The sequence below is a fragment of the Buteo buteo genome, chromosome 15, assembly GCF_964188355.1.
Source record: "Buteo buteo chromosome 15, bButBut1.hap1.1, whole genome shotgun sequence".
NCBI classification, from domain to species: domain Eukaryota; kingdom Metazoa; phylum Chordata; class Aves; order Accipitriformes; family Accipitridae; genus Buteo; species Buteo buteo.
The window spans coordinates 2090968-2114713 of record NC_134185.1 but is presented as its reverse complement, the minus strand read 5'-3'; the positions used below and the strand labels follow the sequence as shown (position 1 = coordinate 2114713).

The 23746-nt window shown below is 37.1% G+C and overlaps 1 protein-coding gene across 1 annotated transcript in view; it reads left to right on the top strand.

The window, feature by feature from the left end:
• Positions 1–23746, top strand: part of EYS (eyes shut homolog) — an 810501-nt gene that overhangs the window by 121868 nt on the left and 664887 nt on the right. The gene's annotated exons all lie outside the window — the stretch shown is intronic.

The following is a 23746-nucleotide window of genomic DNA, read 5'->3' as shown; positions in this document are numbered from 1 at the left end:
TTGGGGGGACTGTTTATACATGTTTTCTTCTTCCTTTAGTTCACTCTAGGTAATATTGTCTAGAATGCCATGATAGCCTTTTATGGAGAGAGTGACTAACTCTTATTCACCTTTCTCTTTTAATCTTTCAGCTAGATGAGTGTAGGAGTGAGACAGAAGTTTTCGGGTTTGTATGTTTCAGTATAGATGAATATGCCATTATTCATTGCCTTGCATCTGAAAAGTTCTTAACGTAGCATCTTGTTTTGAGAAAAATAAAATCACGAATGACTTGAGGAAGATTAATTTATTAAAATAACATAATGACTAAGCAGCAGCTAAATAAAATTGTAGCAACAAAAAGATTTCTAACCTGGCTGTTTCCATGACAACCTCTCTTCTCAGAGTTTCAAAAACCATTTCTGCATTGCTCTCATGCTACTCATCACTTTCATTGTATGTTATTTCAATGCATATATATTTCTATTTTATCCATATTAAAAAGTCAGGTGAAATACATGATAGAAGGTTTTTCTTTATTTGTATTATAATAGTGTCTGTGATGCCTGATTTGTATTAGGAACAATTATACAATGTGCTTTATATATGTGTTTTCATTTTGCAGTAGCATAAGCATTAATCTGAGCCAGAAAGTTCAATAGGTTTTGTTTGGTTGGTTTGTTTTTAAGTGCAGTCATCGTTATTGTGAAGAAAAACAGGAAATCGTTGGATGTATTAAGTGTTGCTTTCCCTATTTTGTAGTTGTAGAGGGATACAGGTGGGATGAGCATTTTGCTAGAGGTATCAGTCCCTTGTACCAGACCTTAAACTAAGAAAGCTTAGATTTAGAAAACTAAGTTTTAGACAGCTGAAGGTAAAGGAGATGAGATGAATCCCAGCTGAAGTGATTTTCTCTATGACTAGAGACACTGCAGTAAAAGTGGACAGAGGTCTCCTTAGCCTTATTCTGATGCCTTTCTTCCATCTTTACAACTGAATTTTGGGGATGTTTTTTTTTTTGATTCACACAGATTTCTTCTCTGTTATTCTCATTATGCGTTTAAGGTTCCAAAAAGGGTTCATCTACTTTAATAAAGCACAGTTTTTTGCTTTAATCCACTGACTGGATCTGAAAAGGACAAGTGGAAAATGTGTATGTATTATAACTAAATGTGAATGATCAAAGAAATAATGTGAGGGAAGTTATGTGCAGCAGGACGATAAGGGCAGAATTGCAGTCCCTATACGACAGTGAAAATAAGCTGTAATAAGGCACCATTAAAAAGTTCAATAAAATGAAACCTCACAAAAGCTACCACACAGTTTTATTAAGTTCAATACAGCTGGCAGTCCTTTTTAAAGAATAACTCAGGACTGAAATAGTAAAGCTACTGCCCGAATTGTTGAAGTACACTAACAATATTTGAGGCAAACTGCACACTATCTACATATGTTATGCCTCCCACAATTGAAAATAAAAATTCAAACAAATTAATAGCATGGTTTTGCTGCAGCCAAATTACTGTCTAGGCTGCCCACATTGTTCATCAGTTGTTGCATCCAGCCTTAATAGGCAGTCCTCAAAGTCAGGTACTCAGGCCAAACGCAACCACAGAGGCCTTAGACCAGATTTACACAGTTCACTTTAATGACAATAAAACAACGCTGATGTAATTAGCAATAAAATAAAGGCTATCAGTGATCAATTTGGCATAGCTGTTTCTTAAGAAAAGAGCACCTGCACAGCTCACTGGGGTTTACTACACCATCATGTACCCAGACCAGGGCAGCTCTACCCCTGCTACTAGTTATGCTCAACTTTGATGATTATCTACATGATTATATTGGGATCCCTACAAGGTTAATTGATTTTTCCACAAAAGATTTCAACTTTTCTTTAATTTGAAAAAGAGTTTCTTCTTTCAGGGTGTGGAATTTAAGGCAATAGCTGTATAATCTGATACAAGGGTTTTAACTAAATGAGATTTTAATATATTTCCCTTTTGTACTTTTTCCTCGTAATTTTATGTTTTGCAAATTATTTGTGAATATTAAAGAGGTGGCTGAGCATACACCTCTGCCACAAACATCCCTGTATTTACCTAAATTCTTTAAGTGTCTATGGGGGAAAAAATCCTGCCTATTAACTTCAGTGGTTGTTGTATGTATAAAGTTGCAGGTCTGAAGCAAACCAGTTCCAGTTAGGTGACTAATGTAAACAGGCTGAAAATCTGTTTGGTTTTAATATTAAGGATTGTTACTTAATATTTCACTTTCCTTTTCTTTCAGACATGAAACACAATATATATGAAAACATGATTTTAACAGTTTTTTCTGTTCAATAAGCCAAAATGTTGTAGGGTCTTATGCATTCACATATAATTCTAGCTGACAACAATGAAACTGGGTCACATTGGTTCTCTGGTCTTTAGATTCAGAAGCAATTTGTTTTCTCTTTTAATTTTCTGTATTGATCCAATACGATCCTTCTTTTGGGGACTGGAGAGAGAGGAGCTTCTTCAGTGGCTGCGTATGGAAGACCAAATGGGGGTGTCTGTTGTTACAATACTTGAAAGAATATGACATCTGTAATCGGCAATATTTAACACATTTCTAAAAAATCTAGCATAGTGGCAAATCTTCCTCTGTTTTTCAGTGGTATTCAAAATCTATTGTGGCTTTTTCCTAGTAAATGAATTATAATTTATGAGTTACATTTATTACTATGTCTTTGAGATTTAAAAAAAAATAAAATTTAAGGATGGGCTAGCTCAGGCAAATTGGGCCTTAAGGAATGCTTTGAAATTCATAGCTTTTCTTTAATCTCAAGCCTTTATATGCCTGAATTTTCTTCTCCAAAATTTACGTGAGATTTTGCCCAAATCTTCCTGAATTTAGATCAGATTTAACATAGCATCTCTCTCACTTCCTCATCCTTTCTCAAAGTTTTAATAATGTATCAAATCCAGTGCAACATTACTTTAACTAACTTAAATGTAGTTTAACTTTTGTTTTGTTTTGTTTTGTTTTACATCTCTAGTTATACTAAAAGTCACTTTCTCAGCCAATTCTTTTATACAGTCCTGGAATACAGCTCATTAGGGATAGAAATGCAAAAAACTGCTAAAATATGTGCTTTTTCCTTGCTAGGTAAATTCTAGGAGTAGCAATCCCCTCAGTAATGTCCACAGTGTCAATATGAATGTTTCAAATGAAGTTGCCACAGAAAATATTGTAGCAGCACGTGACAATAATCATGTTCATTCAGCTACTAGACATGTACATTAGTGATGGCTTCTTCTATTGTTTTGGGTTTTGTTTTATTTTCTCCTAATGGTCATCACCAACAGCTGCTTTTTAGGATATACAGTCACAGTACACACACACAAAAAAAGCATAAATTCATCTAAACCCCTTTATCTACCATTAATAAAAGGAGATTTGGGATTTGGGGGGGGGGGGCTGGGGGGGAGCTTTCATTGGCCATTTACAATCTGTGAATTTCATCTTGAGAGTTTAATTCTTTATTACTGAAGTCACCGAGGAACTGAAGGTGTCTGCCTGAAAGTAAAATTCTATTCTGATCTCTTTAATTAGATAGTACATTCATAGTTAGTGCCAGGATTTATTTATCTTGGCAAAACATGGAAGTCTAAACTGTCCTTGCTGTAACTGGCACAATATTTGGGGAAGGTATTATTTATAAAATCTTTAATGCTTGTCCTTGTTGTATATTATATCTTTTAGAATTCCCCATTAGTGGAGGCTTAACTCTTCAAAATACATCAGTTTTTCTCATTCTTATGCTTATGTTATGCTTTATTTCATTCCAAGAGATTTTCAATTCCTTCTTCAGAAACATCCTAATCGTTTGCCATTGCATACTCAGTTATCTTAGTCTGCCACATGCATTAGTCAGCTGTTAGCAAAAGCAGTTCTTGTATTTTAGAAATTCTTCTTTGTGGAAGAAGGCGTGCTTAGATTTCATAAGCAATTTCCTTTGGCTCATATATAGCCCAATCAAAAAATAAATCTCAAACAAAAGACTTGCTTATTCCTTCCTCCCTCCTTTCCACTCGGTCAAAACTTTTACAATACAATATCTACACTCTTAGCTACTGTAGTCAAAGGATTAAAGAGGTGACTTGATGAGGACTGAGGCAGAAGTTTAATCCTTCATGCTGTAACTGCCACCAAAAAATTAGTCATCCAGCTCTTTTGAGCTAGTCCTGCAATTTCTAGCTCTACGTTAAGCATGAGAAGAAAGACACTTGCCAGAAACTGGTTTGACATTTTTACCTGGGGTAGACAAAGATTCAGGAGTCCAATCTATATATTCACAACACACCTTAAAATCTTATCTTGCCAATGGAAAGAAATTAAAACTTTTAGGACTCATTTCACATAACGTTTTAAACGTTTACCAAGTGATGATTCACAATCCAGAAATGCCTTTAGTTTTTTCATGACTGATGTAATAGTTATTAGGAAGATTAGATCAGCTGTATGATGTAAATCTGCACTGTAAATATTTATGATTAGTAACACAAATCCCATTCTTGGTTGTTAATTATCCAAATTTTGGTCTTTTCTCTCACATCTCTGAGTTAGCTGTCTTTTTTTTAAGAACAGATGTTGGAAAGGTATATTTATGAAGTATCTTTCTCTTCCCCTCCTCTTTTTGCTTGGAATTAAACAACATATGTAAGACAGAGAAGCATCAGACAGGTAGCATCCTGTATCACTGAGGGCTGAAAGACTGATAGCAGGATTTGCATATTTGGATATTATAACATCCTTATCATAGACTGTAATTTTTTGACATTTAAGATGACACACCTAATTTTACCCACATGAAGGCTGAAATCCCTCATTAAATCTCTGCTGTGTTAGAAGAGGAGATCTAATGGTAAAGCTTTTCAGTCAATAGAAGCATCAGAACTCAACTTTCACTTTCCTGGAATATATCAAAATAGCACTTTTAGACTTGTGATTTTTTGGAATTTGAAATTAGTCAGTGAATTTAATGGGCTTTTTTCATGCATGCCTGCAAAAAGCATCTTACATAAAGTTTACTTCACAAAGAACATCATCACATAAAGTTTATTTTACAAAGATATCAGGATAATCATAATAAAATATTTAAATGTTTAAGATTATTTCTTAGCCTTGATTTTCTAATTTTAATTATCTGACAAATTTTTAAGAAAGATAAAAATTTTCAACAAGTTAAAACCAACAGATTTGTATGCATTCTAGCATACGAAATACTATATTGCTTTGAAAGGAGAAATTAATAGCCAAGACTTTCAAGAAATAATGAGACTTGACATTTCATAAAAAGCTTTATTAGAATTTAGAGGAAAAAAAAGAATAATCTTACATTTCAGGATGATTTATACTTAATACAAAAGATAGGCTATCAGGACATGTTGAATACACTAGCTATCTTGTTGCCTTTTATAGAGGCAGCTGTTTTTCAGGACATCTGAATGAATATCAGCAAAAAGTGCCAATGTCTATAATGTTGCTGTCATTTATGAAAGTGTATTGATCAGATAATCGCAGTTGCTAGCTGTGCATGTGATGAATCAAATAATTATTTATTCTAATGAAATCCACAGAAATCATTAGTTATACTAAATGTCTTCCAATTATTCATTTTCTATGGAAGAATTAATGTATTTCAAATCATCAAAAGACCAGTCATTACCACCCAAACTTGATTACTCAGTGAAATGCACATGAGATGCCTCCAGAAGAACAATCCTAAAAGCAGTGGAAGGAATATTATAAGTGAGTTAATTAGGTTTCTTGAGGAAGTACCTGCTGTCATGTAGAAACTGGTATTTAGACTTTTTTATTCTTTACATCTAAAATACCATGTGGTTTAGCTGATTTTCAAATCAATATGACAAGTCAGAAAGGTCTTAGCAGCTTTTCACTTCTATACTCTGAGGCACTTGAAGCCTATTTAAAAGTCTGCTTTTCTCAAAGTATTGCTCCAAAAGAATAACCCAGAAAATAATTAAGATTATCACTATTCTGCAATATGTGTTTTCCTCCTCCTTCCTGCTCCCCCAAAATACCACCAGCCTTAGTAATATTAGAAGGAGGTTGCTTGGTCACAAAAGACCAGGTAACACAATAGTGCTCCTAAGTGTTGGGATTTTTTTTGTATAGTAGGTAACTGGTTTTATTGCAATATTTATTTACATGGGAAAAAAATAGAATAACAGTGTTCAACAACTGGGTGTAGCTACAGAAGTGGGATCTTATTAGAAGGACTCCAGAAAGCCAAGGTAAAATCTTGACTCTGCTGAAACAATATGTACTTTGTTGGTTGTTTACAGTGAATCGTGTATTTTCCAAGGTGAGTATAGCTTTGAAAAAGAGCATACTTTATGAACTGCTAGCTTTGGAAGCACTGAAAAATATCAGAATGCTAAAATGTTGCCTTGGCTGTCAAACTGCATTCAGTTTCTGTGTATTTCTTTTTCTGGGGGAAAAAAAAACATTTTAATAGAAAAAAATTTGGTTTGGAAGAAAAATGCCTTTTAGCCAAAACTAAAACAAACAAAAAAGTGGTGTTGCCATGGTGCTTCATTTTCTTTCTTTCATAACCTACAATCTCTGATTGTATTTCCATGATAAATCATGGTCTTCGTGTTTTGGGAAATATGTATTGCATCTTCTAAGTCTGCATCTTGGAAGCTGAAGTCAAGCTTTTTCAACAATATTTAGGCTTTTTTGATGAAATGATTGAAAGTTAGAAATTAAATGCTACCCCTGAGAAAATGATGGAAGTAAATGTGTACCATGCATCGTCGAAAAATGAGCACTTGTCTGGAGGAACAGTACAGAACAATTGAGAAAAGAGGTCTGGGAGAAGTGGAGAGTGTGAATACTACCTGTAACGCCTGGGGTGCAGAGCAGACTGCAGTGATGTTACGTGAGCTCTCTAGAGAGCAGAGAGACGGACCAGAGAATGGGTACAAGAGCGTGCAGCCATCGGCAGGTAGATGTGGTGTAGCTGGTGCATGCTAACGCTGGATACACACTCAGCTGGAAAAGGTACTACAGCCAGGGAACCAGTACAGTGACTTTCCTCCTTAGTAACAAACAGGAGCAGAAACAGGATATTCCGACAATCTTTGGCAACAAATCAGGTGCACAGAGTTCTGGAACTACAGAAAATAGCAGTTTGTCAAACGCATTGTTTTAGTAGCCACCTATGGGTGTGACAGCTTCGTTAGAGTTTTTGTCTCCATCAGTCTAACACATCTAATTGATCCCTTTTACTGAGGTCCTTTTCCTCCCTCTCTGCCAGTAATCTTCTCTTTAATTTAAATGTTTAAACTATTTTTTTTTCTAATTGGGAAGTTGTTGCCAAGAATAACACCCAAAATTCCTTATTTAGGACATCTCTAGACACATGCAACATCTTGTGTCACATAACTAGCTCTACATGTCTCTCAGATTGCTGCCACTCTATTTTCTTCATTATTATTTTTTAAATTTTTACTTTTTTAAAAATTTCAAAGTAATAATAACAATTGAGGGCAAAATATTCTTATAAATAAATATAAGGCTATAAGCCAGATAACATTGCTGTACTAGGGTTTCTCTGCGTTAAGGGGAATGTAACAGGCTCAGTGGATGAGTATACCAACTAGATGCAGGTCAGAAGTTTCCATGTATTAACAGGAAAGATCAGCTCACCTTATAACATTTAAAATCAGTTGAATTCTATATTGTTTGCAGCTTGCAGACAGAACTGTTTCTATTTATGTAGCCTTGTTGCCCTAGAACACCCTCTCTCATTTCCTTGGAAGGTTCTGTCTTGTCATTCAGTTTTACTGGTAAATATAGTGGAGGTTGTTTCTTTCTGCCTAAATGGCAGACAGAAAAGCCTGACTATAAAAGCTTTATTGTCATTCAAGTGATTGTTCCTCATACCTATATCAATTCCGTATACTTCCTTTTAATAAGTATAGCCAATAAACATAGCAAACATACTTATAATGAGTTATAATATAGGTGCATGCTCTATGCAAAAATAAAATGCCTGAAAATAGAAATACAATGAGGAAAACCATGAAACTCCCCCAAAATTCTAATTTTTATGGTTTTTAGTTGTGTGGTTTGGTGCTTACCCTTTTTAAGACCAGTTTAAAATAAATGTATTTCCATTCTGCTTTATGGTGTCCTGCACATTAACTGATGAATCAAGCTGTTAACTAGTCATGATGAAAAAGCTAAAATAACTTAGTGCTCCAGCATTTCCTTACAACTGGGTGCTACATACATTTCTGAAAGGACATTTCATGTATTCTTAATGTTAAGGGCATTCATCAAAATGGATTTTATGCTATTACTGAATTTTGTTCTTTTAGTTGAATTTCAATGATTATTTAATCACAGTGTATAATTACCAGCCTGTTTAGTAGTCCACCACTCATGAAGGATATTAATATTCACAGAATTCAACTGTTAGTTGAAAATATGGAAAGTAACCTCAAGATTTGGTTGCCTGGCATGCAGGTAGGGACTGTAGGATCAATGTGCTGACCCTTAATTATTATGTAAGATACCTTTATTTGAACACAATGAATTATATTTCAATGAAATTAGAGATCTAAGGACATATGCATCAGAACAAAGTGCTGAATTCCCAAGGAAGATGCAGGCTTGGACATGGAGTGATATAGGAATGTACTAAAATGCTATGCAAAACATGAGATGACATTGCTTTAATAACTGCTTTATAACTAAGTGAATCCTCTTTGCTCTTTTTGTTTAAATTTTTAAGTTTATAGTAACTAGATTTACCATTAAATTACTACCAAATTGTGATCATAGTGTTCAGCCATATTTGGAAAGGAAAGTTAAAGCCTTGATTTCTGCCTCAAAAATGAATGTTAATATCACAAGGCAAGAAACTTCTGTAGACCCCCAATATGAGTCTCAGAAGTATGAGAGAAATTGAGATACAGGATAGGGCTAAATTATTTCCCCACTACAGTGAGAGTGGAGAGCTGTAATTTAGAGGTTTTTAAAAAAAAAGTCATACTGTTTGTATGATTATATGGTGTTTTGAAAGAATCCTTGAGGCCACTTCCAACACTTTTATTATATTTGTTGTCCACACAGACTGAGAACCACAGCCTTTCACCTTGCTGGAAGCATCACTGCTGTTTGTAGACAGACTGACTGCTGGGCAGTATGGTTTTGCATTCTTATGTGGCAGATTCATTGGCAAAAGCTAATACAGATTTAGCAAAGGTAAATTGGGTTTAGCAAACCTGGTTGCTTTCAATGATGAAAACAGTTTGCTCACTGGTTGAGGGGAGAGCTGTGGATATTACTACCTTGATTTCAGTAAAGCATTTGACACAGTCTCCCACAATATCCTTGTTGACAAGCTGGTTTAGAAATGGACTTGGATGGACGGACCACAATTGGTGGAAAATACCTTATACTACTGAGCTCAAAGAATGGTGGATAATGGCTTGAAGTGAAACTGGGAGCTGAACTTGAGTCAGTGGTATGTACCTCAGCAGCAGGAAGGGCTAACTACTTCTTGAGCTGCAACGTCTAGCGTATAGTGAGCAGATCAAGGGAGGTGGTTGCTCAGCTCTACTTGGCACTTTTTAGGCAACACTTGGAATACTGCATCCAATTATGTTCCTCCCAGCTGAAGAGAGATGCAGGAAAGTTGGAGAGTGTCCCACAGAGGGTCCCAAAATGATCAGAGGGTTGGAGAACTGGACATATGAAGAAAGGTTGAAGGAACTGGGTCCATTCACCTTAGAGAAGAGACATCTCAAGGGGGATCTAGTCACAATTTTCCAACACCTAAAAGGTAGTTACAGGGAACATCAGGGTACTGTCTTCACAAGGATGCCCAGTGACAGAAGATGTCAATGGGCGTAAGTAGCTTCAGGGCAAATTTGGTCTGTATTCAAGAAAAGAAGTCTTCACCATGAGAACGATTCAACACTGGAATAAATTGCCCAGAGAAGTGGTGATTGCACCTAGACATGCTGGTTGTAGGTTGCTTACATGTAGGATGTGGCCTACTTCTACATATCAAGACCTCACAAAAGTGGGTCACATTACTTCCAACTTCCCTGTAACTTGATTTTATAAAGTAACGTAGACATATCAGATTATTTCAATATCATTAACTGTATAAATAAGGACTTCCTTTCAAGACTAATTGGGTGAGGAGATCCTCAAAGGGAGATGTAGCATTCTTCATCAGCTCTGGTAGCTGTTATCTGAAGTGAAAGTAATGTAATACAGCAGATCAGTTCTGACATCTGTGATACCCTCTATCTTTTCAAATTTGTTAAGTCATATGGACTTACTTTGTATCTTACCTCTAACTTGATGTGTCTGACATGACATTACTGAATTTATTGTTTCTGAAATTAATAGCAAGCTTTTGTCACATCAGACTAGAAGCAGAATAGACACAAGGGAATACTGCAGTTGCACAAACACGACTTGCTTATCTTTGGTCAAAATGACAGGAGGGCTTACAAATAATATTTTCATGACTCTTGTTTCACAAAGCAGATGGTTGTTTGGTAATATTTCACTAACAGGTGTGGAGGTTGTTTCTTTCCAAATATAGTTGTTCAGAATGGATTGAATACCAGTTATATGACCCGTTGTTTCCTGGAGCTGCAGTACCATTCATTATTCATAACCAGCCCTGCAGCGTGAGTACTTTCTGAATATCCTCTGAGAAGTCAGAGCTCATAGAGAGGTGGACTGACACCAGTACGCACAGCTTCTCCTATGTTAGTTCTTAAAAGATGTTTTGTCTGACTATATCAACATATTCAGATACCACTATGTCCAGTTATGTGCTAAAATATATCCCTGGGTAGAGTTCATTACTCAAAACATTATACAGAACAATTTACTGTATAAAAATAATGAAAGAGAGACATTAGTTGCAAAAGGTCAATAGGCCTTGCAATATCTGCAGTGGCATACTTCATAGTACTTCATACAATGCACTTAATTATGTTTTTATTTACTCAGTAAATAAATATCTAGGACTCCATTTTCATTAAAGCATTAATAAAACAATGAAGTTACTTTGCAGAATCATGTATACACTTAACACTTATACAATACATAAAAATAATTTTTTCTAATGTACTGTAATAATTGCAAAAACCATGCTAGAAAGTTATTACAGATTTAGAGAATATTATAGAGAAATACAAGAAATTATTTGTTGTGAATTTTTAATAGAGCTGGATACCAAATCCATTGGCAATATATTGTTTGCTGCTCTGATCATCTAATTATAATTATTACATATTTTAGAATACATGGGCTGGGTCATTGTCTCACCAATATCTAAATATAAAATAATTTTATTAATTTACCTCACTTCACCATACAGAATTAATTACTCTGGTCTCCACCCAGTCTCACTGTAAAATGTCCTCTTGTTGCAGGGATGCTTGTATATAGACAGTTGGAAGGTGTTATCTTGACCTTTTAAGTACGGTATTGAATATTTTGTGGAGAAAGACTAATTACAATAGTTGGTTAGTCTGATAGCACTATCATCTTGCATACGTACACCTACAAATTTTGTAATTCGGTCAATCATTATGTATGACCTAAAAAATAATAATTCCATGGGTTTATCACACACTATTGTATTTAAATCTGCCAGAATAAACCTAAGTTGAAAAGATAAGATTTCATCTCATAATAGGGATACTGAAACTCTCAACCCAGCTGTTCAGTTTCACTCTCTGTTTGAAAGAAATCCCTCTTTGTTTGGAGGAGAAGAAAGGTAGAAAAGGTATTTTTAGAAGTCAGTTATTGAAATTCGTTCTATTAACTAAAACATTAATTTATTTAAAATAAAATTCCAAACATTTTGGCTAGCCAAGCAGTGTGAAAAAAATCTAAATGCAAGGTGTAATTTCTCACAGAATACCCTCTAGGCTATATTTGAAAATCAATTTTATTTAAGTTCATTGATTTTTTAATAGTGAGCATGTTAAGGACAGTACAAATATTACACAATAATTCTATACTACAAATAAAGGATGGAGGAGGAGGACCAGGCATAAAGGATAAGCATCATCAATGTGAATAAATCATTTGGTGCATTCTACAGCAAGCCATTTCCTAGTGAGGAACTGACTGTACATCTTATAAAGTATGTGAGTACGTACATTTCATACAAGTATGAATGAAGAAATATATCCAACAAATACTGCTAACAGAGTAGTAATATTTTCCATTGCATTAGCTGGGAAATACATTCCATATAAAAAGAAATGGTCAGGTTGCAGAGGGGTTTCTCTTTTGTAATCTTCCAGAAAGAGAGACTTTTCTCCCCCTCCCCTGTGCCCCAGCCTTCCTTTTCCAAAGTGCTAATAAAGGAAGGACCCAGAATAACTCCTCAGTTGAAAAGGCAAAGCAAAGTTGGTGCAATAGTTAGGCTCAAGTTGATTTTTAAAAAAAAAAATAAATAAATAAACAAAGGAAAACAGAAGGGAATGCTGTAACTGACCTGAAAAAAAAAAACAAAAAACAGCGAGTATTTGCTCCATGTACAAGATTGGCTTTTATAGTAGCTTAGCAGACAGGTTACATCTGTTATCACTATTTATATTGCAACCTCTGCCCCAGGGCTGTCGCTCAGCAGAAAGCCACCGAGCACTTGCCAGGAATTGTCGGTGCAAGTACCGGTTTGGGTGTAGCCAGGCCAGTACGCGCTCCCAGTTCTCTCTGCGCCGTCCCTCTCATCCCAGCACCGCAGCTCTGACCGCGGCCCCTTCTCACCAGAAGGGCCTTTTCATCCCTCACAGGGAAACAGAAAACCAGCTAAAGACCACAAACCTAACCCAAACCCCTCTCCTAGTCAAAGATGTGCAATAACTGTATAGCACAGAGGGGGTTTTGAGGTTGGGGGGGTGGTTTGATTTTTTGGGGGAGGCAGGTTACATTGAATCTTGTACTTCTAAGCTTTTCTTTCCATAGGCTCTAGTCTTGGGAGTGTAAGCAAAGAAAGATAGAAATGGAAACCAATGCATCCCAACCTGTACACTATCAACACATGTATAGGCTGTTACGATAATATTAGTGTACATGTCTTTCTTAATCTTGCCAAGACAAATAAAGTTATGTGCATAAATCTCCCAATGTTTGGGCTCTTGCTCTCAATTTTAGTGATAATTATGCCAGCCCAACTCAGACATAAGTCACAATACTTGAACTGCTTACTGCAAATTTCATTCTCAGGCAACTTGACTGTAAAATAATTTTGGGGTTTGTGTCCGAGAAACATACTTAGATCTTTCAAGTACTATGCTGAAGAAAAAGAAGGTGGTCAAATACTTGGCTCTGTCAATGTTAACTTCGGTGTATTAACTTAAATGTATACATGAACCGTGTAGTCTTTTGCTCAGTCCTTTTATATTATATAAAATAGGATTTTTTTTTTCACTTTAAGAGTTTAAAAGTTTCTGGTTTTTTAATCAGATTCTGGGGAAGCATGTGTTTAAGCAACAGTAAGAACTGTGAGTATCAAGCTCCATGGCATTTTTTTTTTTTTTTGCCTTACAGCGTACTGGAAATGAGATTGTTTGTATTCCAGATTCACTCAAGGAAAAAACAGGTGGTTTAGCTGCTACTGGAATTCCAAGACATGGTAATGATAATATTGCAGACACCTTCAGTAAGATGAGGTGAATCCCACACTGAAGCTTTCACCCCAGTAATACCCCAAAGAACACCAGACCTTGTAGATAAGATTTCAGAAACTGGAAGCACATGGGGAGTCCCTAATAGCAATCTTGTCAGCTCCCAATGTGAAGTCCTTAGCCAGAGATGGTATTAATTTCATACAGCTTGAGCTATCTTTCTCTGAAATAGTCATGGATAAATGACAGCTGCATAGTAAGCAGGGGAAAAGAGGTACTTTCAGTGAACGATTCATTTCATCATTTTTAGATATCTATTTTGGATGAAATCAATCACATTCAAAAACTTCCCCAACAGGTTCCTCTCAGAAAATGTAGATGTCTGCAAGCAAATAATTTTATCTATCTGAACTCTCTCCTAAGGCTTCATATGTGTTTGTGTGTGTGTACATAGATATGAAATTATTTTTTAACTTGGACTGCTCTGGGTTTCCAGTGCACTGGAACAGGACTGCAAAGATGATAAGAGAGTGTGCAATTTAGCCAATTAATTCAGAGGGTTACAGGGACAGAGAATGGCTATTCTAAGGCATTTCAAAGCATATCCTTTGAGCTGTAAATATCCTTCCTTCATCAATACAACCAAAACTCTAGGATCTCTGAGTACTGGGAGAGGAATAAGAATTTATACACATGCCTTTGGGTCTGATTTTAAAGTATCCTGTAATGGAAAGTTTGAATTCGAAAGTTTGAATTCAAAATTTGGTTTCACAATGAGAACATACAGAGAGGCTTAAAAACTTCTGGCATACCAGTGACAGTCATATCCAGTACATATTAATCTTTTGGATCAATTTAGGAAGAAATTGCAGGAATGAAAGCCTGCTGACAGCAACATGTATATAACATAATTTCGTTTACCGTGTGGTGTTCATCATTACCATATAATGGAATTCTAGTAGTGTTTGAAATATCTGGTGTTTACCAAATTATTACAGAGTCTTACTTCTACCTTCCTGTTAGAAAGCATTTACATTTTTTTCTTGCAGGAAAATGGGGATTTGCCAAATCCCACCTGTTTAAATTCACTTGCATATGAATACAACCAATCTGAGCTGTAATCAAAGCATTGTGAGAATGGGAAGAGTTGATTATTCTTTCTGGAAATAGTAATTATTCCTTCTGTAAATAGTGCTCTCATATGACCTAGTAAATTGAGAAAATGCAGGCTTCCTTTTGTATTTTCTGTTTGCACCAATAATTTAGGTTGGAAGGACCTCGAGAGGTCATCTATGTCAGCCTCCTGCTCCAAGCAGGTCTAACAACTTGAAATTTAGATCGGGTTGCTGAGGGGCTTGTCCAGTCAAGGTCTGAAAATCTCCCCTGACAGACACGCCGCAGCCTCCCCGAGTGACCGGTTCGGGTAACTCGGGGATCAATACTGCACCTGACTGCCTCAGCGGGTTCACGGATGGCAACAAATCGGTGGAAACAGCTGATATGCTGGAGGGAAGGGTTGCCACTCAGGGTGAGCTAACCAAGCTGGAGAAATGAGCCAGTGGAGCTTCGTGATGTTCCACAAAGACATTGGGAAGTTCAGCCCCTGGGACGGAACAACCTGGTGCGTCGGGGCTGGGACCGATGTGCCGGGGAAGAACGCTGCGGACAAGGTCCCGAGTGGGTGGCTTGATGAGCAATTAAGCTGAGCCAGGACTGCACTCTTGTGGTGATAAAGGCTAAACACACAGAACGCTGCCGTGCTGGCTTGGCCCCGCGAGAAGGGGAGTCCCACTCTTCCGCTGGCTCTCTCCCCTGCAGCGGGGTGGGGCAAAGAATCAGAAGGACAAAAGTGAAAAAAACTTGATTTGTGCAAGCAAAGCAAAATGAGGACTTCGTTCACTACATCTCATCGGCAGGCAGGTGTTTAGCCATCTCCAGGAAAGCAGGGCCTCAGCACACGTAATGGTTAACTGGGAAGTCAAACACCATGACCACAAATGCCCCCCCCTTCCTCCTTCTTTTCCTGAGTTTTTAATCCTGAGCATGACGTCCTCTGGTGTGGGATGTCCCTGGGGTCAGTCGGGGTCAGCTGTCCCGGCTGTGTCCCCCCCCGACCCCTTGTGCCCCCCCAGCCTCCTCGCTGGGGAGGCAGAGTGGGAAAAAGAAAAGGTCTTGACACCATGCAAGCACCGCTCAGCAGTAGTTAAAACACTATAGTGTGTTATCAACACTGTTTTGGTCAGAAGTCCAAACCAGCCCCCTACGAGATGCTATGAAGAGAATTACCTGCACCCCAGCCAGACCCAGTAGAGCTGTATTAGGAAGAAGATGGCCAGCTGGCTCGGGGAGGACGTTATTGCACTGGGGAGGCCACATCTGAAGGAATATGTCTCGTTCTGGGCCCCGGTACAAGGAATATGTTGATAAAGTAAAGCTAATCCAGCAGAGGATCACTAAGGCGGTTTGAGAGCTGGAATGATAACCTGCGGGAAGACACACAAGGGCTTTGTTTGTTTAGCCCAGGGAAGAGAAGTCAAGCAGGGGAGGCTTTAATTCCATTCTAATGGGAGGTAATGGAGAAGATGGAGCAGGCTTTTCCCCGACACGTACAACAAAAGGGCAAGGGGTGGTGGTCAGAAGTTGTAGCAGTGCTTCCAGAGAGGTTGTGGAATCTCCATCCTTGGAGGTTTTCAAAATGTAGCTGGACACAGTCCTGAGCAACCTCCTCTGCCTTTGAAGGTAGACCTGCTTTGAGCAGGAAGCTGAAGTAGATGACCCCTCTCCTTCCAAGCTAAATTACTCCAAAATTCAACAGACTGGTTATTTCAACTCGCTATTGCCCACTAGACCAGTTTGGAAGAAAATACGTTATTTATTTCTCTGCATGATCATTTTTTTTCTTCTTCACTTTAAAGACCCTCTCCTCTGAATTATTTAGAATACGAATGTAAACACATGAACTCAGAGTCTCTTGTGAAGCTTTCTGAACTGTTTCTGACACTATTTCCATAATGGATCTGCTTCTTACAATTAGTGCAAAACTCAGTGGTTTCATGCAGTTTCCCAAACAGAGTTAACAAACAGTTGTTTTCTATCTGATACAGAATTCGTTTACCTGCACTGATATCTCTTCAGGGAACATGTTTTTGTTAGTAGTTTTCTGCTGTTACATTTAAAGACGCTACTTTTTTTTTCAAAGGGAAAAAAAGGAAGTTTTTTTAAGCTCCTTGAAAGGGAGCTAAGAAAATAAAAGAAAACTCCTTGTCATTTTATCTTTGAAGTGAAACCTTTGTGTAAGTAAATATGAGTCATTGGGATTTGCTGCCTGCTGAAGTAATGTACCTGCATGCTGTAATACTGCAGATATATATTGTTTGAGTTACAATTTCTGTAAAATTGAACTTCTGTAAAGGTTTGAACCAGTGAGAGGAATTGAAGATGTTTTAATGTGTCCTTTCCTGAGGCACCTTCTAAATGATGACAAATAGTGATAGGATGAAGCCTCTATTAGACTGCACTTCATAGGGTATGAAGCGTAGTCCAGGTGTACTGCAAAAGAGTAATGAAAAATCATTAGGAACTTTAAAAGAGAATATGAGTTTTCTTTTATATATCAAGAAGCCATTATGCACTATTGCTGCGTTCAAGTATCTTTCAATGGCTTCATTATTAAACTTCATTTTCAAGAACTTTATAACTCAGCCATTTTAAATCATATTACAAATGCACCTTATCTGTCCAAATGCATACATGCTAATTTTGTTTAAAAAAATTGAATATACTTAGTCTAAATATATTGACATTGTTGGCTGAGGGTCAGATAGTAGTAGCAGCCTGACAAGATGTTGCTCTTCAAAGATCATGTGCTGAACTAGTGATGTTAATTTAGCTAAGGTCAAATTTGAACAAAGCTTAGTTAAAAATAATGGGTTGGACTCTCCTGTCAGCCAATTCAGTCTGTGAAATAACCAGGAGTTCAAAAAACAACCTAGACAGAAGAGATAATGAGAAGAAAAACTCTGAAAAAAATGAAATGTCAGGGCCTGAAAATGCAAAGAAAGGTAGCTGTGAGCTCTGCAAGTAGCCCAGAGACTGAAGTCAATTATGGCTTCACTTAAAACTGTGCTAATTCAGGCCACTGATTAAGTTAAAACTGGACTATCCATGAGCTTGATCATTGCATATATGGGTCTATTTTTCAGAATTAACATATTTTTCACAATCTTACTTGAAGCTATTTTATTTTTGCCTACACACAACATGCAGTTGGGAACTTGTTTCATTGCCTCCATTTTCTCATTTCATGTGTTAATCACTAACCAATGTTCCCTTGAAAACAAGTAATGTAGGGAAAAAGTATACAATAAATGCATAAAATTGTTTGAAATTTTTAAATATGTTTTAAAATATGTTCTTTAAATTTTTTTTTAATCTAGAAAAACAATCACCATTAACGGTAGAATTAACTGTACATTCTCCTTCCCCCTTCATCCATCCAGTATCAGCATTCACACCTAGACATAAAAGTTGACTGTAGAATTAAGTGGTCTTTCAGTTGCTCATTAGTACATTTGACCTCAAGATATTGTTAAAGCTCATTGCATGAATCACTAAATGACAAGCTAGTGCATTGGGAATCCTTTTAACAGTGTTTACTAGAAACCTAGCAAGGAAAGTTAGTGTGTATATGTGTTTATAGATGTGCTGGGTTACCAAAAATTAGTTTGAGAGTAATTGATTGTCAAAATCTGCAGGTATCATCTCATTCCACATGCAATTTGGCTGGTTACTTAGTAACAAGCTATCTTAAACATTCCATAAAAACAAGTTCCTATAAAGTAAAAGAACTTCCTATGAAGTAAAAGAAGTTCCTATGAAGTAATACAGTATCAGAAAGTGCCTTCTGGGTCTGAACTTCGTTTCTTGCTATTGCAGACGAGTACATTTTATAATTCTTTTCTCAAACCAATGAAGTTCCATTTAAAAGTAGTAAAGTTTTTTTCCATGACTTGTGTAAAGCTAGTCTAGACACTCAATCACTTTGATGGCTTGCAACCTTATTTCTATTCAGTCACAACGTGTTTATACCAATTTATTTCTCTGCCAATATTATTCTTTTCATGGAAATATATTTTAAGGTGAAAAGATAAGCATATTTATGCCTCTTGTGCTACAAATGCAGGTTAGATCCTTCCAACCCCTGGTAAAAAAAAATTAATCCTTTTTTTCTGTCCTGTGAATGAAGATATAATAATTCTTAGGTGACAAAGGGATAAGATGTGTGCTGATTTGGGCCTCCTAAGAAAAAGCCCAGCACATAACATTCTTTGTAAAAGACAGCTATCCTCACCACAGCAATAGCTATGCGTCCTGACCAAATCCTATGCAATTGTTCTGCTGACGTACAGACTCAGCCCTGGGCTTCTCAGGTCTCTAGGACACGACCAATTCCACATGCCAATCTCAGGCTAACGCCTTGCTGATTTTACTAGGCAGTTTTTATTCATTCTGTAACCTAACCACTGTAAGTGAATTGGAGCTCCTCTGAATTCTTGTCTAAGTATAAACTATATATACTTTGTGTATGCTTAATATGTTAATTACCTGCTTATGCATTGCATAATTCTATAGCTCATCAAATTCTTGGAAGCAGATAACTATCATACTTCATGAAGCTTGTGTTTTATTTATTTGCCATCAAATACTCAACTTCAGACTTTTCTGAGATAAACAGACTTTTAAAAAACTTGTTAAATGCACCTTACAGCTATTTTTTCCATACAGTACTGCCACTTACATACTTTATAAATACGTTATTTTGCATCTGATAAAAACCCCTAACTGAGTTGTACTTCACAGCACTCAAAACATATTTATTTTGCTGCATGTCAGAATAACTGCATATTGGGTGCTCCAACATTTCGTTTACAGTTTCCATTGACTTTGCATTTCAGCATGACATTTACTGTTGCCAGGTTTATCAGCATATTCTGAAATGAAAGTTTGGCTTTCTAGTCAGAAAAAGAAAGTGGTATCTTGTAATATAAGTTGCATTGAAATATATTCCTATATTCATAAAAATACATTTTATCATCTTTTTCCACCTGTCTGCTTTGATAAATTCCACACAAATGACTATTTTTCTCATAATCAATTTCAAGGAGTATGCAAGTATTCCTGAATTCATCTCACCAATATTAATTTGCTGGGGTTTTATTCACATAATAGGGAGTCTCTGATGCATCTATTATAATATCACATACCTTTTCAACTTGACAGTGGTAAATGAGATCAAGGAAACACATGCTTCTTCCATTCATAGAATTTAGAGAGTGATAATAAATTATTACAATCAGTCATCATAAGTTTATAACTATATAGGAGAAAACAATCCACACAGGAGGGACTCACAGATATATCCCTCTTTAATTCCTCTTTTTAGTGTGTTCAGAATACACTCATTAAAAGATCTGTGGATTCAGTTCTGTGTGGTTAAGAATTCTGATAGTTTTAATATTATTTGTTTAATTCTCCACTTTGTGTATATGGCCATATATAGTAAAGCTTAAGGCTAGACATTTAAGTGGAGTGAGGGAAGGGAAGGAAAGGGAAAAAGGAAGGGAAGGGAAAAAGGAAGGGAAGGGAAGGGAAGGGGAAAATCTTGTATTCCTCTTACATTCCAAATCAGCAGCGTGGTTGGATTTTACTTCTACACACAGTGCTGCCAAACAAAGATTGTGGGCCTGAGGTAGTCAATGACAGTCCAGCAACATTATGCAAGGGGATTGTGCAGTCTGGGAAAAAATCTGTACAGAAGAACAAGGCTTAGTGGAAAATGCTCCTCATAGGAAATGCTGTGTATCTGTCTATAACGCCTGTCTATGTTCAGTTGCTATTATAATATTGATATGGATTAGTTTCCTAGTAATCTATTTTATTTCACTAGTTATTTTAATAAACATAACCGTTAGAAGGCTTAGTACAAATAGGCATAAAACTCCAGTATTTGTGTTCTGAAGTGAATGAAAGTCCCACTTAAAAGTTCCCCAAACTTTGTATCTTACCAAATTCACAAGTATATCTGTCTTGTCAGGGTCTGGGAAGCATGAGCTAAACTTTGAGCAAAGCCCAGTATGGATTCATAGAGTTCTCATTCTTAAATCTATGTTGGCTCATACGTATTCTTACAAGGTGCCTATCACATGGAATTGTGCACAAAATAAAATGGTAGGTTTTGCTCTCTTTAAAGTTGTTCTAATATTATCATCATAATCTTTATTAATAGCGTAGTGCTCATGAGAGTTGCCCAGTTTTGTCTTCCTTCTTTGACATCCAAGCGCTGGAGAAGTATCTTCCCATTGTCATTGCGCTTTTTTTTGATGTTCTGTATCCAGACATCTGGTGAAGGGAGGGCACAGACTTGTCGTTATAAGATAATGAGTTGCTCGGCTGGCATTAGACAATAAAATCAACATTTTTTTTTACTAGCAGTCAGAGTTCTACATGGCTGTTGTTTCAATCAATATAGAGCCCCCAGTGGTCTTAATACATTTTCATTATGGCCGTGCATGACTGAACCCAGAAAGCTTCTCTGTAAAGAATAATCCCAAAACAGGAAAACAGAAAGTGAGACAAGGATATGCATGAAATTAGGTAAAAGAAAGCGCTGTGTGATGATCTGCCGGCTGTGCTTGATTTGTCACCCTGAGATAGTGCTATTTGACAAACACCCAGAGCAGTTAGACTTGGACTCGTCTCACAGGTGCCCTCCCTAGCTCCAGAGCAGAGAGGAGGCAGCTGACACACGTGGCGGGCTGGGGGCTGGCTCGGGCCAGGCACAACCTGGCTGCTCCCCCAGCGTGCTAGAACAGACCCTAGGAGCGCTCCTGGGAAAATACAGGAGATAGATTGCATTGTCTCAGTGACGTGTTAGATCTTAACCTTTCAGACCATACCTAGCTCATGGATTTCTTCATTTCTTCACCATGCTCCAACATGTGTTATAGATATGTCCTTGCATCTATTTTTTTTTAACATGCACATATACTCTTTCTTCAGAATTACTTGAATTGTTTTTTATTTGGTGTGCTGCAGCAAGAAAGCATTGTGTATGCCTTAGTCTTGCTACATACAGTAAATTTTCAGGAACTGGATACTGGTGTTTGGATTTAGATTTCAGCAAGAGAATCTTGTCTATGCTACAGCATGCCTATGCATCTCCTTACATAGCCATGTAAAAGTAAATAAACAAGTTACACTGAGGACATACGCAGATGCTACCTCACAGACTAGTCCTTCCAGTAGAAACTAGTTTATAGGACCCTTATTTCAATTACCATTCAGCAAAAGAGCAGTAAGATTAAGAAATGTTCATTCTCATAGTGTCTATTCTGCGTACAGGAAAATCAAACTACAGATCATTCCTTAGGGCTACACCTGTGGCTATTTAGAGAACGCACCTCCCCTGCCTTTACTCTTCAGAAGGCATTCGCTCCTGGGTACAGAGGGGAGTGAGTGGCTCAGCCATCACACAGCCCCTTCAGCCTACCTACATTTATTTTTTATTTATTTTATGACTATTTATTCAGTCAGGTGATACCCAGCCTACCTAAAGCTAACCGTAGTATGCCAGGTCTTTTCCTGGTAGTAAGTTCTATACATTGCTTTATACAGCCTTGAGAATCTGGACCCGTATGTCCTAAATGGAGCTACCCTTATGTAACAATCCTTGCTTTGAAAACTCAGTATAGCAAACTAGGTCAGGATGCATTCATAAATGCTGAATCCTGTAATAAGAAGTACAGTCATTTTGTGAGCAGCCTCCATGAACCTATTAGTAATTTTCTTTACATTCAAATTGCAAACAATTATATTAGCATCTCTCCAGGCTCCCTGTAGAGAACCATTTCAAATCAGACCTATGAGGGGTGTTGGAAGAGAACAATGTAAGTACAAAGATATTCTGCTTCTGTGTGTCTGGTGATAAGGAGCCATACTCTATAGCTGGCCATTTGCTGGGTATAATTAAGACATAGTTAGGTAACAGAAACTGAAAATGCAGTACTAGATGAATGATTGCAATTTAACACATTCTGTAGTAGAAAACTAGCACAGTACATCAGATGAAGTGGAAGTAGTTTCCCTCTGGTACAAAGCGTGTCTGACAGGAATGTGACACACGTAGAAGCAAAGCCTATAAACAAAGGCAAAAAGAATAAAGAAACAACAACTGCTGCCAGTTTTGGAATAGGATATGTCTAGTGATTTATTGAGTGAATAACTGCACTATATTTCTCAGTATTTACTGCATAAAACCACAGCTCTGGGTGGTGAAAGTTTATTCCTTTCATGGGTTTTTATGTGTTTGTGTATTTGGTATTGGTTGCAAGTCGATGCAGAAATTAATAACAAGAAAGAAATTAATAAAAAACATGTTTCAGCTATGCAGTCTTTATACTGGTAAAAATATTCTTGTACAAATAGCCTTCTTATTGTCCTACTAAGCAGATATATGTTCCACCAAACATTCCTGTTCTTATCAGAAAGACTAAGCCATAGATTTCTAAGCCAAATCCCTGCTTAGCATTTCAGTTGCTTTGATGTCCATATTTATTAATTTGACAGTAGAGTTGGGGACATGCACAGAAAAGATACTGTTTTGATGGAGGAGGACTGAAAACCTACATCAAACAAAAAAAATCTTCCGTTGTTTAATAATAAATAGAGCAATAGCACAGGGGGTTTTTTCTGTAACAGCACTATTTACTAGAAGAGGAAGAAAGGTGCAAAGTTTTGGTTCCCTACTCGGCTCACCCCTCCCGTCCCCGAGAACAATGCCAAGCCTTACTTATCGGACCAGCATATGACTTGGGCAAGATGTAGAAACCCTTTCCGTAGTAACCAGACTACTGCACAGTGAGGGTTCAGGGTTCACAGATGTGAGAAAAAGCATGCAAGAGCGTTTGTGCTCCTCAGCAGCCTAATGTTGACACATTCCCACTGAGAGTATGAACTTGCCTTCAGCCCTTGTTCCCAGGAATGTTTCTGTACTCTACTTGAAACAGGGCTGAGCTAGA